Source organism: Macaca nemestrina, chromosome 11 (assembly GCF_043159975.1).
Source record: "Macaca nemestrina isolate mMacNem1 chromosome 11, mMacNem.hap1, whole genome shotgun sequence".
Taxonomy (NCBI): Eukaryota; Metazoa; Chordata; class Mammalia; order Primates; family Cercopithecidae; genus Macaca; species Macaca nemestrina.
The window spans coordinates 124476123-124499311 of record NC_092135.1 but is presented as its reverse complement, the minus strand read 5'-3'; the positions used below and the strand labels follow the sequence as shown (position 1 = coordinate 124499311).

General features: G+C 39.9%; 2 long non-coding RNA genes across 2 annotated transcripts in view; one reads left to right on the top strand and one right to left on the bottom strand.

Annotated features, from left to right (window-relative positions):
• Window positions 1-23189, top strand: part of LOC139357012 (uncharacterized) — a 584556-nt gene that overhangs the window by 20006 nt on the left and 541361 nt on the right. The window lies entirely within an intron of this gene.
• On the bottom strand, window positions 7943-18310 carry LOC139357228 (uncharacterized). Its single transcript, XR_011610091.1, has 3 exons — window positions 18119-18310; window positions 12676-12808; window positions 7943-12370 (listed from the first exon to the last, which is right to left on the bottom strand). It is a non-coding gene; the product is annotated as an uncharacterized lncRNA (long non-coding RNA).

The following is a 23189-nucleotide window of genomic DNA, read 5'->3' as shown; positions in this document are numbered from 1 at the left end:
TGGGATGCTATGGACAATGGGAGAGAGAAGAAAGATGTTGGGTTTGGGGACACAGGGGGTAGGTTGTAAAGGGCTCATGTTGGGTGTGAGTTCTTGAAGAGTGGGCAAGATTCTGATAGATGGTATAAAGAAAAGGTCACTAGGCCGGGCACGGTGGCTCACGCCTGTAATCCCAGCACTTTGGGAGGCCGAGGCGGGTGGATCACGAGGTCAGGAGATTGAGACCATCCTGGCTAACACGGTGAAACCTTGTCTCTACCAAAAATACAAAAAAATTAGCCGGGCGTGGTGGTGGGTGCCTGTAGTCCCAGCTACTGGGGAGGCTGAGGCAGGAGAATGGCGTGAACCCGGGAGGTGGAGCTTGCAGTGAGCCGAGATCGCGCCACTGCACTCCAGCCTGGGCTACAGAACGAGACTCCATCCCCTCTCCTCGCCCCCCCAAAAAAGGACACCATAGGTAAACATAGAATGATAAATGAAGTCATATGAAGGTCAGGGTAAGGAAGAACCTGCTTAAGAATCTGCATTGTAGGGTGAACAAGACTGTAAGGGGATTTGAGTAGTATGCTTAAAAGTTTAGATTTTATTCTCTGTAAAAAAAAAACAAAAAACAAAAAAAACAAAAAACCAAAAAAAAAAAACAACAAAGGGTAACCATTGAAAGAGTTTAAGAAGGAGAGGGTCATGATTTTACCTTATCTTTCTTAGCCTCCATGATTGGTAATAAATATCTAAAGTAGGGCAGTGACTTCTAGAGTGTCAAGGGAGGGGCTGATGAGAGGTAGACTCAATAAAACCACCTCATTATAAGAAGTAGGCTAGTTCTTTCCTTTCTTTCCTTGTTCTGTGATCCAGAAAGTGCCAATTTCTAGAAAAAAAATGTAGTCAGAGCATGAGGATAATAATGGATCTTCTTGATTATCCAGTGAGCCAGTTCAGCCTGCTATTTGGAAAATGAGACTCAGTGATTCTCCCAAAGCCTTGTCAATAGAAAGTGACATAATACAGTGAAGAGCCCAGATCATGGCTTGCTTTGAACATGAGCCTCTTCCAATTAATAGCTATTTCTCTTGGGCAAAGTTTTTTAAATTACTGAATATCATTTTTCTCTCCAATAAAATGAGAAAATTAATATTTTCCACATTTGAGAATGAAAGAGAAAAGAATATATAGTTACAATTAGTGGGACTGTTTATACAGGCCAAGCACTGTTCTTTGCACTTTAAATGGGTGAATGCATTTAATGCTCACAAATATATTTATGTTAGGCACTATTTCACAGGTTACAAATTAAGACTGAGAGAGATTAAAAAATTTGATCCAATGTCACATAGCTAGTAGGAGGTAGAGCTGGGATTCAAGCTCTGGAGGATGGTATGTATTAAGTTTTAATAGTTTCTGAAAATATTGGTAGAATTCAGTAAATGAAGGCTTTTATTATTGTTGTTACTGGCTTCCTCTCTCTGCATTCCAAGACACCCTGTCCTTGCCTCCAGATGGAATTCCTTAAAACACAAACTTGATCGTGTTACTCCTAAGATCTTTTTTGTTTCTGATTTCTCTTAATTAAATCCAAACTCTTCAGCATGGTGTTAGATGCTCTCTGTAACTCGGATTCTTTCCTACGTACAAATATTATCTATCATTATTTCCCTTGTCATCTCTTCTGGTGAGTTGGTTTTTGTATGAGGCCATCCACAATACCTAAGGGGCCTCTGGGTCATGGAAATGAGTACCCTGGGAACTATGAGGCGACAGAGAGAGGGGGAAACTGGCAAGCAGGGGTGTGTGTAAATACTTCTACTAAGTTCCTGCCAAGGGTGTTCATGGGAAAATGTTTGCTGACCATTGCTGGATCTTTAACTTTTTAACATAAAGCTTGGCACTTGAATTTGTATATGAAATTTATCAATTTTTGAATGCTGTCAATGGAATTAAAAAATTAATCTGTAGCATAATTAAAAAATATATCCATGGGCTGGATTTGGTCTGTGAGCTTCCATTTTGAGACTTCTTGTCTCAGTCCTAAGTATAATTCATGTTCCTCCAGCTATCTGCCTTTGTTTATACTCTTCCTTTTGTGTAGAATGTTCTGTTGTCGCCATTTCATTCTATCAGAAATCTTCCCTGCCCTTCAGTACCCAGTGCAGGGGCCACCAGAGCCGCCTGTGTTGACCTCATCTAAGCACCACTGGTATTGCTTGCTGTTCATGCCTCTTATTTGATGCTCACAAAATCTTTTGCCTTATCATTATTTTTGTATATGTCTTTGTTTTTTGTTTTGTTTTGTTTGAAATGAAGTTTCCGCTCTGTCACCCAGGCTGGGGTGCAGTGGCATGATCTCGGTTCACTGTAACCTCTGCCTCTCTGGTTCAAGTGATTCTCCTGCCTCAGCCTCCCAAGTAGCTGGGATTACAGGCACATGCCACCATGCCCACCTAAATTTTGTATTTTTAGTAGAGCTGGGGTTTCATCATGTTGGCCAGGCTGGTGTTGAACTCCCAACCTCAGGTGATCTGCCCACCTTGGCCACTCAAAGTGCTAGGATTATTGGCACCCTGCCTGGATATGTCTTATATTTACTGTTTTGAAAGCCAGACTGTATTTTTTTAGATTATAGTTTAACCATAACTGCAATATCTGTTATGGGGTCTTAGAATAGCTCTTGTACAGAATAAAGTAGTTGAATGAATAAAATGATGTATCTCAAAAGATTTTAAAATTACTTTTGTATATATGTGAAAAACTAGCTAAAGTTTTATGTCTTTAATCATAGAATTAACATTATACTACTTAGAAACAGAGCTTTATTTGTGGAAAAAACAAACCCAATTTTATTTTCATAAGTCTTGGAGAATGGATGGTTATTTAGTATCACATAGTACAAATATTTCATATAGTTGATATGGTATATTACATTTTTAAAGCTTTTTTCCTTCAGGGGTTTTAACCTAATGCATATTCTGTGAGGTTAGGGATCTTTTGAGGTGTAATTGCTTTGGAATTGTTGAAGAGGAAAATTGTTCTAAAATATTCTGGAAATGCAGTGTGCTGTTTATTCCTCTCTGCTTCACACTGATTAGGCAAGTGTTGTAAGATCTTAGGCTTACCTTATAAAGATGCTAAGTTCTCAAATTGCCTAGGGTAAATGAAATTTAAATGTATTCTCAGAGCAATTACTTGAAAATTCTCACATTTAATCCTAGGTTATTCGTGTGGACAGAGAAAAAACAAGGCAAAGAGCTATAGAGTGTCAAGTAGGAGTTTAGCAAAAATTATATATAAGACAAATATAGATATATATGAAAGTTTAAAACATCTTTTTATTCTAAGGAAGAGCATAACATATTTATCTAAATCACACTATAGAAAGAGGGAAGATTCCCAACATCTGTTGGACATATTAGTACAGGGATGTTTGAGCTGGTCAGCCCTATAATATTTTGCTTTCTACTGCATGAAATAACACACATATGGCAGTTTGTCTGTGTGCTACAACAAGTTCCCTTTCTGACTGAGATTTGTGAATATTTCCAGGGGCTGATCACACTTGTTAAAACAAGGGGGGAAATTCCTCTTAGATGAAAGAGTATATAACCTTAAGGACTGGTGGAGTAATGTACTAAGTTCTTAGGTGTGAACTCTAGAAAAAGCCACGACTTTCAGAAGGTAACTGATAATAATGTCCACTGTTCAACAACACCTTTGTGCCCAAATATATTTGTACCTGATAATCTTGTAGTATTTTTTTTAATTTGAAAAAAATGCAGTCACTGCTTTATGCTTCATTGAAGCAAAGTTTGAAATGAAAGAAAATGAATCCCTCCCCTTTTTCAATAGCATTTATTAATCCCCTACTATATTCTGGTCATTGTGAGCTCTAGGAATCAAGTGAAAAGCACACAGCACAGTGTCTTCTTTCTCATTCTAATAGAATAAAAAAAGTTCTCGGTGATTGTAATGCAAGATGATGATTGTTATAATTAATGCAGAAAATGCAGGAGAACGCAATCTGCACTTTCTTTGGGAAACCAGAAGAAGAACAGGGCTAGGACTTCCAAGATGTATAAGGATATGCTTGGGAGCTCAGGCATGAGAGGACAATACAGGCAGAGGAGCCTTAAGTGCAAAAGCCCAGAGGCTTGAAGTCAACCCAGGTCTGATTCAGAGAAGGGCTAGTAATTTGGTGTGGTCATATGAGTGAGTGTGAGGGTATGAGGCGGGTCAGAACACAATGGACATCATATATCCACCAAGGCTTGCTAAAATTTATCCTGGAGGGGAATATTCCTATTGCATTTGGATAGCTTTTAAGAGCAAAGTTATAACACTTAAAAGGAGGGTTAATTAATGTGATATTTTGATGTATGTCTGGTTCAAGTATCAGGTACTGGTCTGCTTTCAGTTTTCTGCTTTCAGTTAAAATTTAGAATTTATGCCTAAGTCAATGAAGCCTGTTCATGATTGTGTGCACGTGTGTGTGCAGGTGTGTGTGGTGTGTGTTCTCAAGGTAATAGAGAAGATATGGATAGACAGAGGAGTCAAGTAACCTTTCAGAGAGGTCTTACAGATTAATTCACTGTGGTTGCAGCACAGCAGGGTTTTGAGAAAATAATCTTAATGTGGAGGGACACTGTTTTGGGTTAGGGAGAAAGTCATCTAATAGGGGCTGGATAATGTGAGGAAGAGAAAAACATAGAAATGAGTTGAAAGAGATAGCCTGTGCAAGAAAAGGATAGAGGATCTGCATTTGGATTTACAATCCCTTTTTTTGGCAGGTAGCCCCACTGCCTACTATCTGAAGACACTGGGGCTTGGAGAGGTTCAGAACTTGTCCCAGAGTCTGACACCCAGCGAACAGCAAAGCTTCTTTCACACCCAGGAAACCTGTCTCCCGAACACACTCACATTAACCACTTTGGCATTTCCCACTCTAGACCTCTCTTCTATTCCATTGCATCCTTTGTCAATACAGTAGCTGTATTGTTTAGTTACAGGTTACTGACATTTGTCAATAGACCCAGACTGGTGAAAGCTCAAAGGCTTAATGAATAAAATGATTAAATATCACATGTTAAGACAAGAAGCTGTCTTCTTAGCGTGCTTCAAGTGTAGCAGTTGGAACAAAAGTCTGTTCAAACCAATCCTGATCCTTCCCCTGGATATTAAAGACCAAACCCGGGAAAGAAAGAGCCATTTTTGCTCTTTGACAAAAGGCTATAAAGATGTGATCTTAGAACTGTTGGGAGCCATAACCTTCACCAAGCAGAGGCATGAGAGTAGAGATCTACCTGCAAAGAGAGTGGAGATGAGATGTGAAAAGAGAAGGGTCCGACTGTGCCCCAGGCATTCAGTCCTTGTCATACCTTAGTTTAGAAGACCGTTTCCTTTTCCAATATCTAACTATGTGAATCCATCAAATCCCTTTCTCAACTGAGTTACCTACTGAAGTGGATACTTTGTAGCCCTAACTCTGAATATTTGACTGAATATATTCCTCATTCTTAGAATAGTTCAGTACTTAAAATTTATATTTTCACTGCATAATTTAGGTATAACAATAATTAGGCAAAATGAACTGATACCTAATGACGCTACTCCAAACAATTTTCTTTCTTTGAGCTAGTACAAGTAAACTTTTATTTGTTACTTGGCATTTAATAATCCAACACTCAATAGGGTTTTCTTGATTGACAACAAGTGAAAATGTGAAAGAAAGATATACTGAATAAATGACTCAAAGAGAATAGGAGAAATAGTCCTTATAAAATGGGGTTAAAACCCCTCTTTAATGAATTGCTTTTGACACCTTCTTTTGACAAATTTAAATGGTAAGACTAATTAGGCTTTAAGGTGCTGAAAAACTTTAGGATGCCCTTTGAGTGTGATATTAAAACTAGGTAATACATGTAATGCAAGAGTATTGACCAACCAGAATGGATGCTGCCCTTCAACAACTGATATGTGGCCTTACCGGTGTGGCAGGTATGGCCTGAACACAGTAACACTTACTGAACACAGGCTGGTCCTCATTCCAGCTTCTAACCTTTTCGTGAAAGGTTACTTTACTCCTCTGTCCATCCATATCTTCTCTGTTACCCTGAGAACACCCTGCCATCTCACACACCTGCACACACACATGCACACAATCCTGAACAGGCTTTATTGACTTAGGCATAAATTCTGTTTTCACTAAAAGCAGAATTGGTCCCATGGGTTTAACAAACACATGTTGTTCCTATTAAGGTGAGGGCGGCTTGTTTTAAAATTTAAACAAGCATTCTGTGTTGTATGGCTATCATTTGACTATTTTTGGCACCTTAATAACCATTATTTATGCAATCCTCCGTATAGTAAAATGTCTTCTGTCTCTCAAGACAGCATAAGATTCCCTGGGTCCACAAGAAAACCCATTTGACCTCAGTAATACTTTTTCCCATAGGAAGTTCAAAGTGGTTTGGACTTCATGCTTTATGTTTGAAGGTGCTACTGTTGCTGATTTTAGCTTTTGTACTTGGCCTGCTCACCAGCAGAGAGATATGTATGAATTGTCAAAGGCAAGGGTGATTTGAATACTTCGCCTTTGACCCCGGAGCTAAGCGGCCCCCAAAGTGAGAGCCAGTTTAGGGAGTAATTTAGTGAAAAGTAGCTCTTTAGTGTGTTCAACATGTAACTCAGGAACTCATGCTCTTTCCTCACAAATTCTGTCCCAGGCTTGACTGTTAGCCATTATAGAGAATTTTGACATGTGCATGATTATGATAAAAAGTTTAATGCACTGTGGTTGAAGTACAGCAGAGTTTTGAGAAAAGATTCACAAGGTGGAGGGACACTGTTTTGGGGTAGGGAGAAAGCCATCTAATAGGAGTTGGATAATGTGAGGCAGAAAAAATTCTAGAAAGTTGTTGAAAGAGATAGCCTATGCAAGAAAAGGATAAAAGGGCAAAAAAATATAGATTAATAAGGATGACAGCAATGAGGCTGAAATCGTATGAAGAGGACAAAACCATTAGGTTTACAGAGAAACAATCCTAGAACTGTTTTGCTTCCTTGTAAATGAGTCTACCCAAGAATGAGACTCGAGGAATTCAGGGTGATGGAGAAAAAGGCCAAATAATTGTGGGCTTTGGAGGACTCTCAGAAATTCACTTACATTGATTCCCTGACTTCCCCTAAGGGAGGAAGAACATGAAAGTTCTTCAACTCCAAGGAGTTCCAGCAGAGATCCAACATTTTTCTATTAATCCTGTAACAAGAACTTACTGAAATCTAGAAACTCTGCTAGCCACTTCAATAAAAAAAGAAATTCAGATTGTTCCATTCATCCAGCGACACAGGAAAAATACTATTAAAAAGACAGCAAAACAAATGCTTGCATTCACACTCATTCCTATGTGGTAAGGCAACAAACATATGGGAAACCAAATCAACAGTAATGGGGTTACAGCCCCCAACTAATGTGCTGCAATGAATGCTCAAAACTAGCAATCTTCTCTGCATGTTTGTAGTTTCAAACAGCTCCAGAGATAAAAATTATTTGTATTAGTTCTTTCTTTATAAGTGGCATTAAGGTTTGCAGAAATGGGGAAGTATGAATTGCAGGTGGAAAAGTATACAGTTTTCCTATGAGGCTGGACTTACAGGACATCCTGTAAAATGCATATTTACTGTTATGGAGAGACAAAGAACCTAATGTAGGGAGGAAAGAAGAGAGGTTGAAAAAAATAAAATTAAAGCATTTTATGAATCAGGCAGTTCGTACTTCATTGTGCTTACATACTGGTAGGATATTAGGCTTATACCAGGAATCAATAAACTATGGTTCAAGGACAAAATCCAACCCACCATTTGTTTTTATCAACAAAAGTTTATTGGATAAAGCCATGCTCACTGGTTACACATCTTCTGCCACTGTAATGGCAGAGTAGAGTAATTGCTACAGAGAACATATGGCCTGCAAGCCTAAGATAGTTACTACCCATCCATTTACAGAAAAAGTTTATAAACCCCTGCTTTAGATAGTTTGAGGCTGCAATACTTAGAGGTATTCCTAAGGATTTACAGTCATAGGTAGACTACAATGAGTGGGTCTCCCCATAGTCTTTGGGAACGGTTGACATGAAGATGAACTTTGAGTGTAGGTTGAAAGATGACAGAGAAATGTCTATGTGTTCTAATGGTGCGTGTTGAAGGGGCAGGGCCCAGCGTGCTGATTCTCAGCTGCTGTCTGCAGGATCCTTATGATTTGCTGACCAAGTGTTCGCCAACCTCAGATCTGCTTTCCAGCCAGCTTTCCCTTCATTCTTGCCACATGAAACTTTAGCCACCTGCCCCAGCATCAGTGAGGGCCCCCCAGAGCTAGGGGCTCAAACTGATTAGCCCAATTTGTTATACTTGAGAATTTGGTGGTGGGAAGTCATACAAAAATGGTACACTGTTAAACACAGCACTTACTGAACAGGGTGTTACGGGATAAAATACCCATCATGTGATGCATACAAAAGGCATAAAATATGTAACTTGAGGGAGAGCCACCAGCTGGTGTCATGAGCCAGGAATTCCCAAGAATGATGGGATTTGAGACAGGCTCTCAGGAATGGGAAAATACGGGTATATGGAGAAGGGTGGAATACTCACCCTTGTGAAATCAGTGGCAATTTCCTCTTCTCTAGAACAGAGCTAAGCAACAGCTGGCTGACTTCCTACAGAGAACAGCCTTTGTACACAGGGACTAAAGACATGGTCGAGGCTTTATACTCTAGGATTAAACAACCTCAGACCTTAAAGATATGGAATTTCTCAGCACAATTCTCACTATTGTTCATTCAGGAATTTTTATTTGTCTGATCACATTTCTCCCCAGTGCTATTACAATGTAAAGCCACAGGAGATATTTTGCAATTTACGCATTGACAAAGAAAGAAACGCTTATTCATAAATCCATTTAAATGAAATTCACATGGAATGAATTAAGGTAGAAACAGCAATAAGCTTATTTTCAAGGTAGGGAAATTGAGGTGTGAGAACAATTTCCCAGAGTGACAATTAGTGCCAGATTAGTTACTGAACTCAAGTCTATTAACTTGGAGTGCATAGAGCTGATATAGAGTCAATATGCATGAGTGAGACTTAGTTGAGATATTTTTTAAAATTTTCCTTTTTGGTTGGTGAATATTCACTGCTTTGAGTTCCAAAAGACTGAGGTGACTCTAATTCTTGCTTTTACCAGGAAAGTCCTGGTTTACACCTGTCATTCTCAAAACTGTCCCAGTTTGGGTGATAAATTATACCCCATACCGCCTTGGACCTCTTTAAAAACTAGCAAGTAGTTGGTGCGGGGTTAATGCCCACATAGTCAGGGCCTGTGGAGGGAAGCATGGCCCACACGGTGTCCTAGCCTAAGCAGTTATTAAATATTTTCAATATTACTCCTGTTGGCTTAGTGTTATTCAGAGTCACAAATTCTCTAGGTGGCTTCCAGTCATTCTCCTGCATCCTGTGGCTTTGACAGCACCCTGCAGGGGGGAGGACTCTTATGAACTGTGTCCAGTGTCCTCTTGTGACCTGCATGGCTCTGAGGATCTGGTCCAGGTGATCCATTCACACCTCTCACCAGCCCACATCCCTCACCAGTCCTCATTCTCTGTGCTCTTGCCTGTGGGCCTCCTTTCAGTTTCATGAGAGCAACTCTTCTCCCACACTCTTACTCTGCCTCTAATGTTCCTTCTCCCTCCTCATCTAGCTAAGGCATCCTCTAGACCCCAGCTCTGTTATCCCTTCCTCAGGCAAGCTTTCCCTGACCTTCTGTGGTAGCAAAATTCTAAGATGACTGTGCAATGGTTAATACTGAGTGTCAACTTGATTGGATTGAAGGATGCAAAGTAATGATCCTGGTTATGTGTGTGAGGATGTTGCCAAAGGAGATTAACATTTGAGTCAGTGGGCTGGGAAAGGCAGATCCACCCTTAATGTGGGTGGGCACCATCTAATCAGCTGCCAGTACGGCCAGAACATAAAAGCAGGCAGAAAAACATGAAAAGGCTAAACTGACTTGACTTCCCAGCCTAGATCTTTTTCCTGTGCTGGATGCTTCCTGCCCTTGAACATCAGACTCCAAGTTCTTCAGCTTTGGGAGTTGGACTGGCTTCCTTTCTGCTCAGTTTGCAGATGGCCTATTGTGGGACCTTGTGATTGTGTGAGTTAATACTACTTAATAAACTCCCCTTTATATATAATATACTCCCCTTTATATATAATATACTCATATATATGTGTGTGTGTATACACACACACACACACACACATCCTATTAGTTCTGTCACTCTAGAGAACCCTAATACAGACCCCTAAGACCTTGGCCCCCTGGTATGCTCACATCCTCTAGTTATTCACAGAAACTGACCTAGGTACTGCTGTGAAGAGATTTTGCAGACATAATTAAGTTCCCAAATCAGTGGATCTTAAGATGAGGAGATTACCCTTGGTGAGCCTAACCCAATCAAGTAATCGCTAAAGAGGGTCTGGGTTCTTCCAGAAGAAAAAGATTTAAATCAGGTAAGAAATACTACATGAGAGAGGTTCCCCGTTACTGGCTTTGAAGGTGGTGGAGACCATGTGACACAGTGTGGGTAGCTTCTAGGACTTCATCACTGATATCATTTGGCTGTGTTCCCACCCAAAATCTCATCTTGAATTGTAATCCCCATAATCCCCACGGTGTCAAGGACGGGACCAGGTGGAGGTAATTGGATCATGGGGGCAGTTTCCCTCATGCTGTTCTTGTGTTAGTGAGCGAGTTCTCACAAGATGTGATGGTTTTATAAGCATCTGATATTTCCCCTGCTTGTTCCTACACCGTCCTGCTGCCCCGTGAAGAAGGTGCCTGCTTCTCCTTTGCCTTCCACCATGATTGTTAGTTTCCTGAGGCGTCCCCAGCCATGTGGAACCGTGAGTCAATTAAACCTCTTTCCTTTATAAATTACCCGGTCTTGAGCATTTCTTCATAGCAGTGTGAGAATGGACAAATACAATCGCAGTCCCCAGCAGTAAGCCTGTATGGTAGTCTGCATGGCTGCCGTAACAAAGCACCACAGACTAGGGGCTTAAACAGCAGACATTTTTTTTCTCACAGTTCTGAAGGCTGGAAGTCCCAGGTTACGGTCCGTCAGGGTAAGGTCCGGCAGGGTCAGTTTCCGGTCAGACCTCTCTTCCTGGCTTGCAGATGACAGCATTCTCACTGTATCTCCATGTGCCGCTTCTTCTGTGCTCCAATGGGGAGACAGAGAATCTGTCTTCATCTGTTTATAAGGCCATCAATAGGCAAATAGGATCGTATTTAACCTTAATTACCTCCAAAGGCCCTCTGCCCAAATGCAGTCACATTGGAGGTTTCATCAAATGAATTTAGTGCAGAGAAACCAGCTAGCAAACAGGACCTCATTCCTATGACTGCAAGAAACAGATCTTTTCCAATATCCGAATGGAGGTTCTAAGTGAATCCTCTTCGGACCCTCCAGACTAGAACTGAGTGTGACCAAAGCCTTGATTTTAGCCTCTGAGACCCTGAGTGCAGAACCCAGTCCTACCATTCCTGGAATTCTGAGCTATGCAAGTTTGAGATAATAGGTAGATATTGTTTTAAGCTGCTAACTTTGTGGTGGTTTGGTGCAATGTGAGAGAAAACTACTACGCCCACAGGCCAGTTCACACACCTTTCTTCCCTACTCATACAACCATACTCTCTCTTTTTGTTACTTTCATTCAATTTGCAGTTATATATTGAGTTGTGTGGTATGTTGAATAATGTTGCCCCAAAATTCCTGCCCACTGGGAACCTTAGAATGTGATCTTATTTGGCACAAGGCCTTTGCAGATGTCATTAGTTAAGGATCTTGACATAAAATCATCCTGGAGTTAGAGTGGACCCTGAATCCAGTAACTGATTTCCTTATAAGAAGTGAAAACAGAGGTACACAGAGAAAAAGATGATGTAAAAATTGAGGCAGAGATTGGAGTGAAAATGTCTAGAAGTCAAGGAATTCCGAAGCTGGAAGAGGCAAGGAAGGATTTTCTCTCAGAAACTTCAGAGGAAGGCCAGGCACGGTGCCTCATGCCTGTAATTCCAGCAATTTGGGAGGCCAAGGTGGGTGGATCACTTGAGGTCAGGAGTTCAAGACCAACCTGGCTGACATGGTGAAACCCCGTCTCTACTAAAAATACAAAAATTAACTGAGCATGGTTGTGGACACCTGTAATCCCAGCTACCTGGGAGGCAGAAGTGTGAGAATTGCTTGAACTTGAGAGGTGGAGGTTTCAGTGAGCCGAGATTGCACCATTACACTCCAGCCTGGGTGACAGAGTGAGAATCCATCTGAAAAAGAAAAAAAAAAGAAACTTCAGAGGAAGCATGGCCATGCCAGCATCTTAATTCCGGGCTTCTGCCCTCCAGAACTGTGAGAGAATAAATTTCTGTTAAGTCACCCAGAATGTGACTACAATGTGTATACTCACTTTCAACTTTTGAACTCTCCCTACCAAGGCTCTTCAGTTAAGGGGATGTGTATTTTTGTCCAGCATAGTATCTCCAGTACCTTTCCCAAAATACGTGCTTAATAAATAAATCATCATCTAATTAATGAAGATAAGAATGGAAAATCAGTGAGCACTTTGCCTTACCTCTCATTAGTTGATTTTCCATTTCCACAAGCTAAGGAATACATATCTGAGAAGGAGTACACAGCACAAGTCCAGGTTTGAAGTCAGTCAGGAAACTATATATGTGGAGACCACAGCCTCTCATATTCTCTTTCTACAACAGAAACAGCAATGGTCTTCATTTATTTCCATACGGGGCCAGGCATGATATTTGACAAAAGTCCAGTCCTGGACGTCTAAGGTAATGTGGACTATTATGAGAACCTCTGAAGCTAGCCCCATTGTAGTCAGGTTCTGAGGCTGCACTCTACAGAAACTGGCCCTAACACAAGCAATAATAGGACAACCTATGGGTACACACTGAGTAAGCCACAGAATTGAAGGAAGAGTTGAGCTAAGCTAGCCTTCTGGAAGCGCAGGAACTGAGGCACCATTGGGTAACTGGCAGTTTAGAAATAGGCTGTCTTGCCCTCCCTTTGGGGCTCTATCTTTGGATCACATAGCTGCAGCCACCCTTTGTGTCTCAGAGCTAAAGATTACATTTTCCGGGAGAGGAAATCTGATTGACTGACTTGAGTCACATATTCACTGCTGTGATCAGAGCCTTGTGGTTGGCAGTTCCCCTAGACCTTGTGAGGTAGGGAAGTTCCACACATAAAGATGGTGTTCCCCAAAGACAGAGATAGGATGCTCAGCAGACAACCAGGCCAACTTCCTCTAAACTCTTCATGTCAGCTCATCCTCAAACCACAGTGACCCGAAAAAATATTTGCTCTGTTATTCCATCTGCTCTTCTAAAATGCACCTCCTCTTCTGGTATCAGGGCCTCTTTACTCCTTGGGCAACCTTCTCTACAGTCATGTGGTATCAGTGGAGCTCCAGGAATGCACAGGTGACCCTGGCCAGACAAATCCAGACCAAGGAGCTTTAGGTTCCTTGAACATATTAGAGAAAAAACACTATTTTTCCTTTGTAGGTTCCTAAGAATATAGGGTGTAACTCTTGAAAGTCTATTACCACACAAAATGAAATGCTTGACTGAGAGTGAAGGCCACACAAGATAAAATTTGAGTCCAGGGCTGAGGAGAGCAAGATTGAGCTACAATGATGCCATTCATGTCCTAGATCTGACCCAAATACTGAGCTTTTTGGTGAGTGAGCCTCCCTCCTTCCCTCCTTCCCTCCCTCCCTCCCTCCCTCCCTCCCTCCCTCCCTCCCTCCCTCCCTCCCTCCCTCCCTCCCTCCCTCCCTTCCTTCCTTCCTTCCTTCCTTCCTTCCTTCCTTCCTTCCTTCCTTCCTTCCTTGTTTTCTCCTTCTTTCCTTTTGACATCCCTCTATTCTTTCACCTACTCCCTCCCTTCTTTCTTTCCTTCTCCTTTCCACCCAGAGGGCACATACTGTATCTGGTATTATTGTTTTAATCCCCACCTTTCCCCTACTTCAAACTCTGATTGATTGTATCCAATCTTTGTTGTTCTCTGACATGGCCCCTTGTATCATCTTCTTACTCTTTGTGTGTGTGTGTGCCTGCTTTGACAGGCACTCTTACTCTTTCAAAAGTCACAAATGTTTTTCACTGTTGCACTGAAAAGTGGGAATCCTGCAGAGAGAGGTGATATCTGTCAGCACAGCATCCTAGTAAGATCCGCTCGCCAAGCTGGCGAGACCCTTCAAATTGTTTCCCTCAGGGTGTGAAGCTTTGTGAAGATCTATTTCACTTATGCTGTAAAGAACTTAATGCATAAAGGTACAAGTACCTGTCCTGTGTGCAGATGACACCTGCCTGAAACAGCCTGGGTCACAGATTGGGCTTTTGTGAGGACCCAGTGTCATCTGTCATTTTTGCTAAAGCTCGCAGCCTCTGCTTTAAGTGTGATTTGCTAAGCTAAGGCCATGATATGAGCCATAACTGAACTAAGAAAGAAAAAGTTAAGAAAGGGCTTCTCAGGGCTTCCTTGTTTATCCTGGAGCTGAGCTGTTGGCATAGATGTAATATCTTGGGGCCCACCTCTGACACAGCAGCTGGTGACTGTTAGAGCAATTGCTAGGAGGAGTGGAGCTATTTAAGGATAACATAGAACACCACCTTTATGGACCTCAATATATTGGCTCAACAGACAGGTGGCTTCCAAATCTAAATCAATTCCTGTGCATGTGAGATGTTGTTCTTTATACTTCCATGGAAGTGGCTATCACTGTGATGCTGTATTCATGGTTTTTATTATGATCATGTCCATTGTCTGAATTGATAGAACCATTTAGCTTATAAGCCTAAGTAACAGCAGCTGTTTTTCAGTTTAAAGGAAAGCCCTACATTTTTATTAGTAAATTGCTAAATCTCTCATGAAGAAATAGTGTAATTATAAACAGAGGTCTCCCTGACATTCATTTATTTGTAATTGATAAACTTCTTCTGGCAAGAGGAATTCTGAGAGAGCACCCAGGGAGAGGCATGCAGGGTGCTAGGAGAACACATTAGAAGGCTCAGAGGATATTTCAGAGAAAGCTTCTGGAGGAGATGACAGAATAATTCTGGGAAAGGCAATGAAATTTAGCCAGGTGAAAAACTACAGCAAGAGCATTACAACAGAAGAGGAACAACACAAATAAAGCTAGAGCATGAAGCAGCATTGTGTAGGCAAGAATGCAAAGCAATTCAGGTGTACTGGAAGTCATGGCGGGAGGAACAGATGCCTGGAGGTTGTAGAAACGGTTAGGACCAGATCCCAGAAAGACTTATGGAGACTGCAATGGTTTGAATGTGTCCTGCAGAAATTCATGTGTTACAAAGTTAATTCCCAATGCAACAGTGTTGGGAGACAAGGCCTAATAGGTGTTTAGATTATAAAGGCTCCACCCTTTATGAGATTAAACGGATTAATCTCATTAATTATGGAAGAGGGTGCACTCTCTCTTGCATTCTTGCCATGTTGCCGTTTGCCATGTGATCATACAGCAGAAAGGTCCTTACAAGACCCCTCGTGCCTTGACTTTGGACTGCTCAGCCTCTGGAACTGTGAGAAAATTAATTTCTGTTCTTTATAAATGACCCAGTCTCAAGTATTCTATTATAACATCACAAACAGGCTAAGACAGATACCAAGCTAAAGAGCTGGAGCTTTCTTCTGTATATAATATAAATAAAATCTGGAATATATCATTTTGGAAATGTGAGAGGGAAAGGAAAAGGAAAAAGGAAAAAGAAGAAAGAACAAAAGTAAAAAGCAAGCACATTAGTTATCAGAATAAATGTGAGTGGATTAATCTTGAGTATTAAAAAGAAAAAGATCTCAGATCCAAAGACTAGTATATGTGGAATTCTCACATAAAATGAAATGACAAGAAAATCTTGGAAATAAAAGGAAAGGCAAAGATAAATTAGGCAAGTAGAGAGTGGAGAAGGCATTGCTAATATCCTACACAGAAGAATTAAAGGTAAGAAGGCATTGAAAGATAGACATTACACTATTCTCAGCCTGGGGCAAAACATGTCTATGAAAATAATTGAAATTGAGCAAATAAAAAAGTTAAGTAAAAATTGAGTAAAATAAATAAATGTGAATAAAATTTAATAAATTCAACTTATCTGATATATAATGGATATTCTATTGTGTAAGAAGAGAATGCCTCTTTCCAAATATTTCTGTAACATTTGTAAGAATCATTAAAAATAGCAATCTTATGAAAATGCTTTGATAAGTTTTCAATAGGAAACTCCTTGATAAATTTTGTCACACGATAATATTAGAAATTGCAATGAAAATTTCATTAATATATGCTATTTCTAGCAAAATAAAACAGAAAACATTATCCTAGGTAGAACATGTAAATTATCCTTCATGTTAAAAAAATATCAAAAAAGTACAGGACCCATCCATCTCATGGGTTGTTCCCACAGCTTTGTGCTCACAGGTAAGGAAGTTCACTGTCTTTGAATCTTTGCACTGTGTGAGGAGATAAAGCCTGGATTTCACCATATGTTTACTATGTGAACTTTGGAAGTTGTTTAACTTATTTAAGTCCACTTCCTCAGCTATAAACCGGAGCTAAGAATAGTATCTACTGAGTTCCTGCTAGGGTTAAATTAGATATTTCACTTAAAGTACTTAGCAATGTTTCTATAGAAAGAATAAAAATGAATTACCTAATTCTTCAAAAAGGTAATTATAGAAAATAACCTAGAGGAAAATAGAGAAAATAGCATAATGCAGAACGAAGAAAACATTATAAATTAAACAGAAAAACAGTTGACTTAATAAACTGGGATTTCTATATTGAGAAAAGAGGTTAATATTCAAATCTCACTAAAATCAGAGAAAACACCAAACACAATATTATATATTAAATGCTTTAAAATACTCATAGACTTTGATTCAGAATTTCTACTTCTAGAAAATATTCCTAATGAAATAACTATAGAATTACATCAAGATTCACAAATATACGTATTATTTATTTAAAAAAAATAGAAACAAACATCCATTAGTATGTAACTGATTTAATAAATTGCATTAACTCATTGCATACATTATGCTAGAGACAAACAAAATCTATGGAGCATATTGCAGGGCATAAGAAAGGACTCATGATATAATAAATAGTAAAACGGAGCTAAAAAGCTATATTCTTAGATACTAATGTGATTGAAAAAATCTGTATGAATTCATAGGCACAGGGAACAGATATATGTGTGTGTGTGTGTGTGTGTGTGTGTGTGTATGTGTGTATTGGGGAGAGGCACCGATAATGGAGCCCAACATATTCACATACTCACAGTGAAGTGAAATACTTTTAGTAAGTTTGATTTTCTTTTGTCTTTTTAAAAAATTCCTAGTTTTGTGCAATGAGCATATATTGTTTTGGTGTTTGGGGAAATTATTAGCATTAGAAGTTACCAGTTTTTTTTTTTTTTTCCTCAAACCATGAATTAACGTGGAAATAATTGAAAATCTCCTCTCTCTCTGCCCACTCCCCCTCGCTGTCTGGCTCTCTCTTTTCTTTATCTCTTTATCTTCCCTCCCTCCCTCTTTCCTGCCTGTAAGACACTTTGCTGGGCTGGGTAAAGTTGAAGGATTCTTGCACAAACAGGATTTGGCATGAGGAAACTTTTATGGATAAAGATTGTTTTTCAAAACTTGACAAGGAGCTATTTGGAGGGGAAAGTTGAACATGTCTGTCATCCCCACCAGACACTCTTCTCACATTCATTTCTGTCTTTCTTATACCTTGACCAGGTTTTTACATCCCACAATAATGAGGGGCCTTGAAGCTCTCCATGTTCCCAGATCATCCTAATAATAATTTTTTTTCTTGACCTGGCAGAGTCAAACCACATTTCTATGAATTTAAATGTAACTTAAATGCATAACTTATTATTTTTAAAAAAAAACCCAGCTACATGTTTCAGTTCCTTTCTCACTTAGGAAATATGAGTGGAAACTGAAGTCCATTCAGCAGTACTTACTTTGTTAGTTTCCCGCAACAGTCAGAAGAAAACATCCAGCGTCTGAAAAATTGCATAAGTATCACACAGAGGATTCATTTCTCTTATATGTGCCCTGACTTTTTAAAATTGATTTGAATCTTACGCTTTTTAAGTTTTTTGTTTTAAATCTCATATCAGTTTAGGATTACTTTATGCCTAACAGCAAGTGATCTAGTAAAGGAATAAACATGGAGAAAGGGTTGAGTTCCGTGGGTCATCTCAAGGAAAACACTTGATCTTCCTGTACGGCAGCATTCTCTTCTGTAAAAGGAGAAGTTTATTTGCGTAAATTCTCTCGGTTGTTCTGGAAGGATTAAATAGCCAATGTCTGGAAGCAACATGAGTGATTCTGAAAATAAGGCTCTGGGAATCCGTGATTTTCTTTCTCAGAAGGATTGATTGCTTCAGCATTGGAACTTGCGTGCATTATGCGTACAAGGCTAGGAGTGAGGTTCTTGTCTCGAGAAAGGAATTTGTTTATTTAACAAACACATATGTAGTGCTTACTATATGCCAAGGACCATTCAAAGCTCTTCACAGATTTTAACTAATTTAAGCCTTGCAATAACTCTATGAAACAGGCACTATTGTTATATTCATTTTAAAGGGTTTCATTTTATGTTCATTTTGTAGGGAAACTGAGCCCCAGAATGGTTAAGCAATTCACTCTAAATCTTACATTTACTAAGTGATAGAGCAAGGATGTAAACCCAAGCCACCTGTGTCTAGATACCATGTTTCTAACCATGATGCTATGCCACTTCAAAGGAATTTTCAAGAATTCACTGAAAGTCACCCCCATTCTGTACTGTAGAGGTTGGTTTATTTTAAAAATAATCTTACTACTGTTGCCTACTTCCTGATTACTAGTCAATATTTATCTCACATGTGAAAGTGAATCCTGAACTTAACCTTTCAAGGGTGATTCTTCCTCTTAAATGCCATGATCCATGAACTAACCTAACCCTTCACATCACATTTTCTTGAATGTATTTTATGTACAGGTTGAGAACTGTCAACAAGAGAGAGGAAAAGTCTTTTTAGTGGATCCAGCGGGGAGGAATCTCAGCCCAAATCCACATGCACTTAGGAAAACCTCTAAGGAGAGGGAAATTGTTCTGAGGATTTTAAATCTATAAGCTCAGCAGATTCCCCACTGTGCTGATGGACAAGATTCACTTGACTAGCCCCGCCTCAATGTAACACCATCTTCTTGGCCCTTAGTGAAATTAGCTTGACTGCAGATGACATTCAGCATTTGATCAAATTTAATGTAATGCAGCTGGAGTTCCAGATAAGATTAATTAATTTCCAAAATGTCGCTGTTTTTCCTAACATGAAACTTGGGCCGATCATGGCTTTCTTTGCTTCAAACGTTAATGCAAGTCTAAGTACCTGCTTTTCAATCCAATAAAAGAGAAATCCTGAAATGTATGTCACCATCAAGCCATTTCATTTCTCTCTGAATACATACATAAAATTAAATGCCATCAACCTCAGAATCGGCTGCAGGGTTCAGAATAAAGCAATCTCCTTGAAATAACTGCTATCTGTAAGAGCTATAATAAAACATGTGAACATCATCTCTGACTGCATTCAGTGACTTAGTATGACATTCTTAGAGTCTTGGTGGCACTTTACAATTGGAATTGTTCTTTAATAAACTCTTTCCTAATGGCTTAATACCCCTCACTCAATAATTAATTTCATAATCCATTTAAAGGGCAGGTAAGTATAATTCTCTTTATAAGCTAAAGGAAAATGTGGTAAGTCATCAAATTTGAAAAGTGGTGGTTAAGGTTAAGGCAAAAAAAATTAATGATGACAATGTTAAAAATCAAACATAGAATAGACAAGAAAACAGATATTTAAAAACTCCTGTATGTGGTGAAAAATGCTCCCTAGTTTTATTTTTAAGTACCTAGACAATTATAAAATGCCCTTCACCAAATTCCTGCATGCCTTCTGTTTTTTATTTTTTGGAGAACAGTTGGTTTGTACAGGCTACTTAGAAGGTCAAACCAAAAGGTTTTAGGTGGATGGAAGGGTGGTGTGTATATACTTCTGCTGTAGTAATGCACTCATCTAGACACCTTCTGTACAGGTGAGACCTAAATGGCTTCTCAGCTCCACAGTTGCCCTGCTCTACTTGCTTTCTTGAAACTGTCAGCATCTTCAACAGCTCAGCAGTGCATGTAGCCTGTGAACTGCAGCTCACGGGCAGTGGTAGGCATCTGTTCTCACTCTCTGGGTATGAGCCCGGTTTCCTTTTTGCTCCTGCATCTCATGTTTATGCAATATCTCTTTAAATAATTAATTGCTTCCATTAATGCTCCTCTGTTTAAAGTACCTAAAATAACTCAATTTTCCTGGATGGATGCTAGCCTTAATTTCAGCAGACTCATAGAAAATAAATGATACTTCTTTTATCTTAATCATTAGGAACCATTCTTCTACTGGCAAGTACTTTCAAAAGGGTTTTCCAGAATGGGTTTTAGCAGGTTTTCTTTAAACTGCTAGAGGTAGTTTAAAAGCTGTTGCCAAGCAATGATTAATCAATTTCATTTATTCACTAAACATTTACTGGTTGCATTTATTATATACATGTAACATTTATTCCTAGCTTTTAAAAGCTTTTCTTTCATATTTCCTACTTAGTTTTAACTAGACCACAAAACAAGAATTTGTTATGAAGTAGAAATAAATGCTGGTTTTATTTAAGACCTCTAGTTCGCAAGGAAAAAAGCAACTCTGATCACTCTAAGCAAAACAATAAGGCAATTAAAAATCTTGGAACTGTTAAAGGAGCTTGAAACGGCTAGAAAATTGCCAAGCATCTGTAAACTTCTAAAGTATGTTTTGAAACATCACTGAATAAAATAAACTTAAATTCTACAATGGACTTTGCAATCTGCTAACACCACTAGATAGAGTGTTGCTTTCAACTTCTGTAAGGCTCATGGAAATCTCAGTGGATAGTGCAATGCATGGTCAGTCTGGAGAATAAGAAGAAGCTGCAGGGAACTAGAGACAAGTGGCCAAGAGATGCAAAGCCAGCCTACCTGAACTTGAACCCTGGCTCTGCCAGTCATTACCTAGAGTTCTAGTGTATAGCTTTCTTATGCCTGAGACTGATGGCTAAAATTATAATTATTGAGTCAAAATTCATAGGGTTGTGAAGAGGATTGCATCTAAAGTACTTAGGATAGTATCTGGGAGATAGTAAACATTCAATAAATATTATTATTAACAGTTATTATTATAGCAAGTAACCTGGAGTCTAATGAGTAATTTACCTCTGACCTATCACCCACTTCAAACTTGCTCCTTCCCCTTCCCTCTGTCTCTGTTTTCCTTCCTTCTTTCCTTCCTCCTTCCTTCCCTTCCTTTCTTCCTCTCTCCTCCCTCCTCTCTTTCCTTTCTTTGCTCCTTATTTCCTCCCTCCCTCGCTTCCTCCCTCCCTCGCTTCCTCCCTCCCTCCCTCCCTTCCTTCCTTCCCTTCCTTCCTTCCTTCCTTCCTTCCTTCCTTCCTTCCTTCCTTCCTTCCTTCCTTCCTTCCTTCCTTCCTCCCTCTCCATCTTCTTTGCTTCCTTTCTTCACTCCCGCTCTGTCCTCTTTGTTTGCAAGTAATTCTGTCTTTCTGTTGGCTTTTACCTCTCTTCCTCCCTCTCTTATTTCCTTTCTTCTTTCTTTCCTCCTTCCGTCTCCTCCCTCTTTTCTTCTTTCCTTCCTTCTTTCTTCACTCTCACTCTGTCCTCCTCCTCTGTTTGCATGTTATTCTTTCTGCTAGCCTTTACTGCTCTCTCCATCACCCCACTGTCTCCATTTGTCTGCCTTCAATCTCCCCACCTCTATTTTTCCTCACCATCTTCCACTCATCGCCATCAGTCTCATTAGTGTCCTTCTTCAGTTTGTTATGATCTGTTTAAAATGCATATTTCATTACTTGTTTTAAATAATCTAAGATTTTTATACCTCTGGATTAAAAAAACAAGTAAAAGGAGGCAGGAGAAATGTTTTACTTCGTTAAAAACAAATCCCTCAGATCTAACTTAAACCATTTTAGACTTGCCATTGCCCAGGTTGGCAGCAACAAATGGAGATTTCTTCCCTTTCACTATGATAAAACATCAAGGACTTCCTAGCAGGAAAGAGAGACAGAGAAGTTAGGACTCCTACAGGCTCTAATAGATTAGCACCTTCAGTCTGAACTTTGCTCAAATACACAAGAAGCTGGGCTGGGTGCAGTGACTCATGCCTGTAATCCCAGGACGCTGGGAGGCCATGGCAGCCAGATCACTTGAGATCAGGAGTTCAATACAGGCCTGGCCAACATGGTGAAACCCCAACTCTACTAAAAATACAAGAAAAAAAAAAATTTTCCAGGCGTGGTGGCATGCACTTGTAGTCCCAGGTACTTGGAAGGCTGAGGCATGAGAATCCCTTGAACCTGGGAGGCAGAGGTCGCAGTGAGTGGAGGTCGTGCCACTGCACTCTATCCTGGGGGGCAGAGCAAGACTCTGTCTCAAAACCAACAAAGCAAACGAAACCAACCAACGAAACGAACAGACAAACGAACCTCACAAAACATAGGAAATTGGTCAGTGCACAAGACTCTGGGGCCAGATAACCCAGGCAGCTCACAGCACTAAGCAGGGGACTGGCTGAGTAGAGATCTGACTTGGAGGGCAGCCATGGCCAGGCAGTTGCAGGCAGATTTCCTGTTGTGGGGGAAGAGGAGAACTAGAGGCCCCCCAGGGCTTTTCCTCCTCTGGGATTTTATGAGGCTGGGAATCTTGTGTCTGTTAGGTAAGCATATCTGTAGTGACGCATCTGTCTCTACTTAATTGCTCTGAAATACAGAGCTCTGTATTTCAGAGCAATTAAGGAGACTTTAAACATGAGTGAGGATAGAATGACCAAGAAAAACTCAAGTGCATTCCAAGTGCCCTTGCTGTCATGCATGCTTGGGAGGGCCAATATCCTTGTGCATTTGTTCACTTATTTAGTGGAAAGTACACTAGAATATGGGCACAAGGAGTTACTTGGT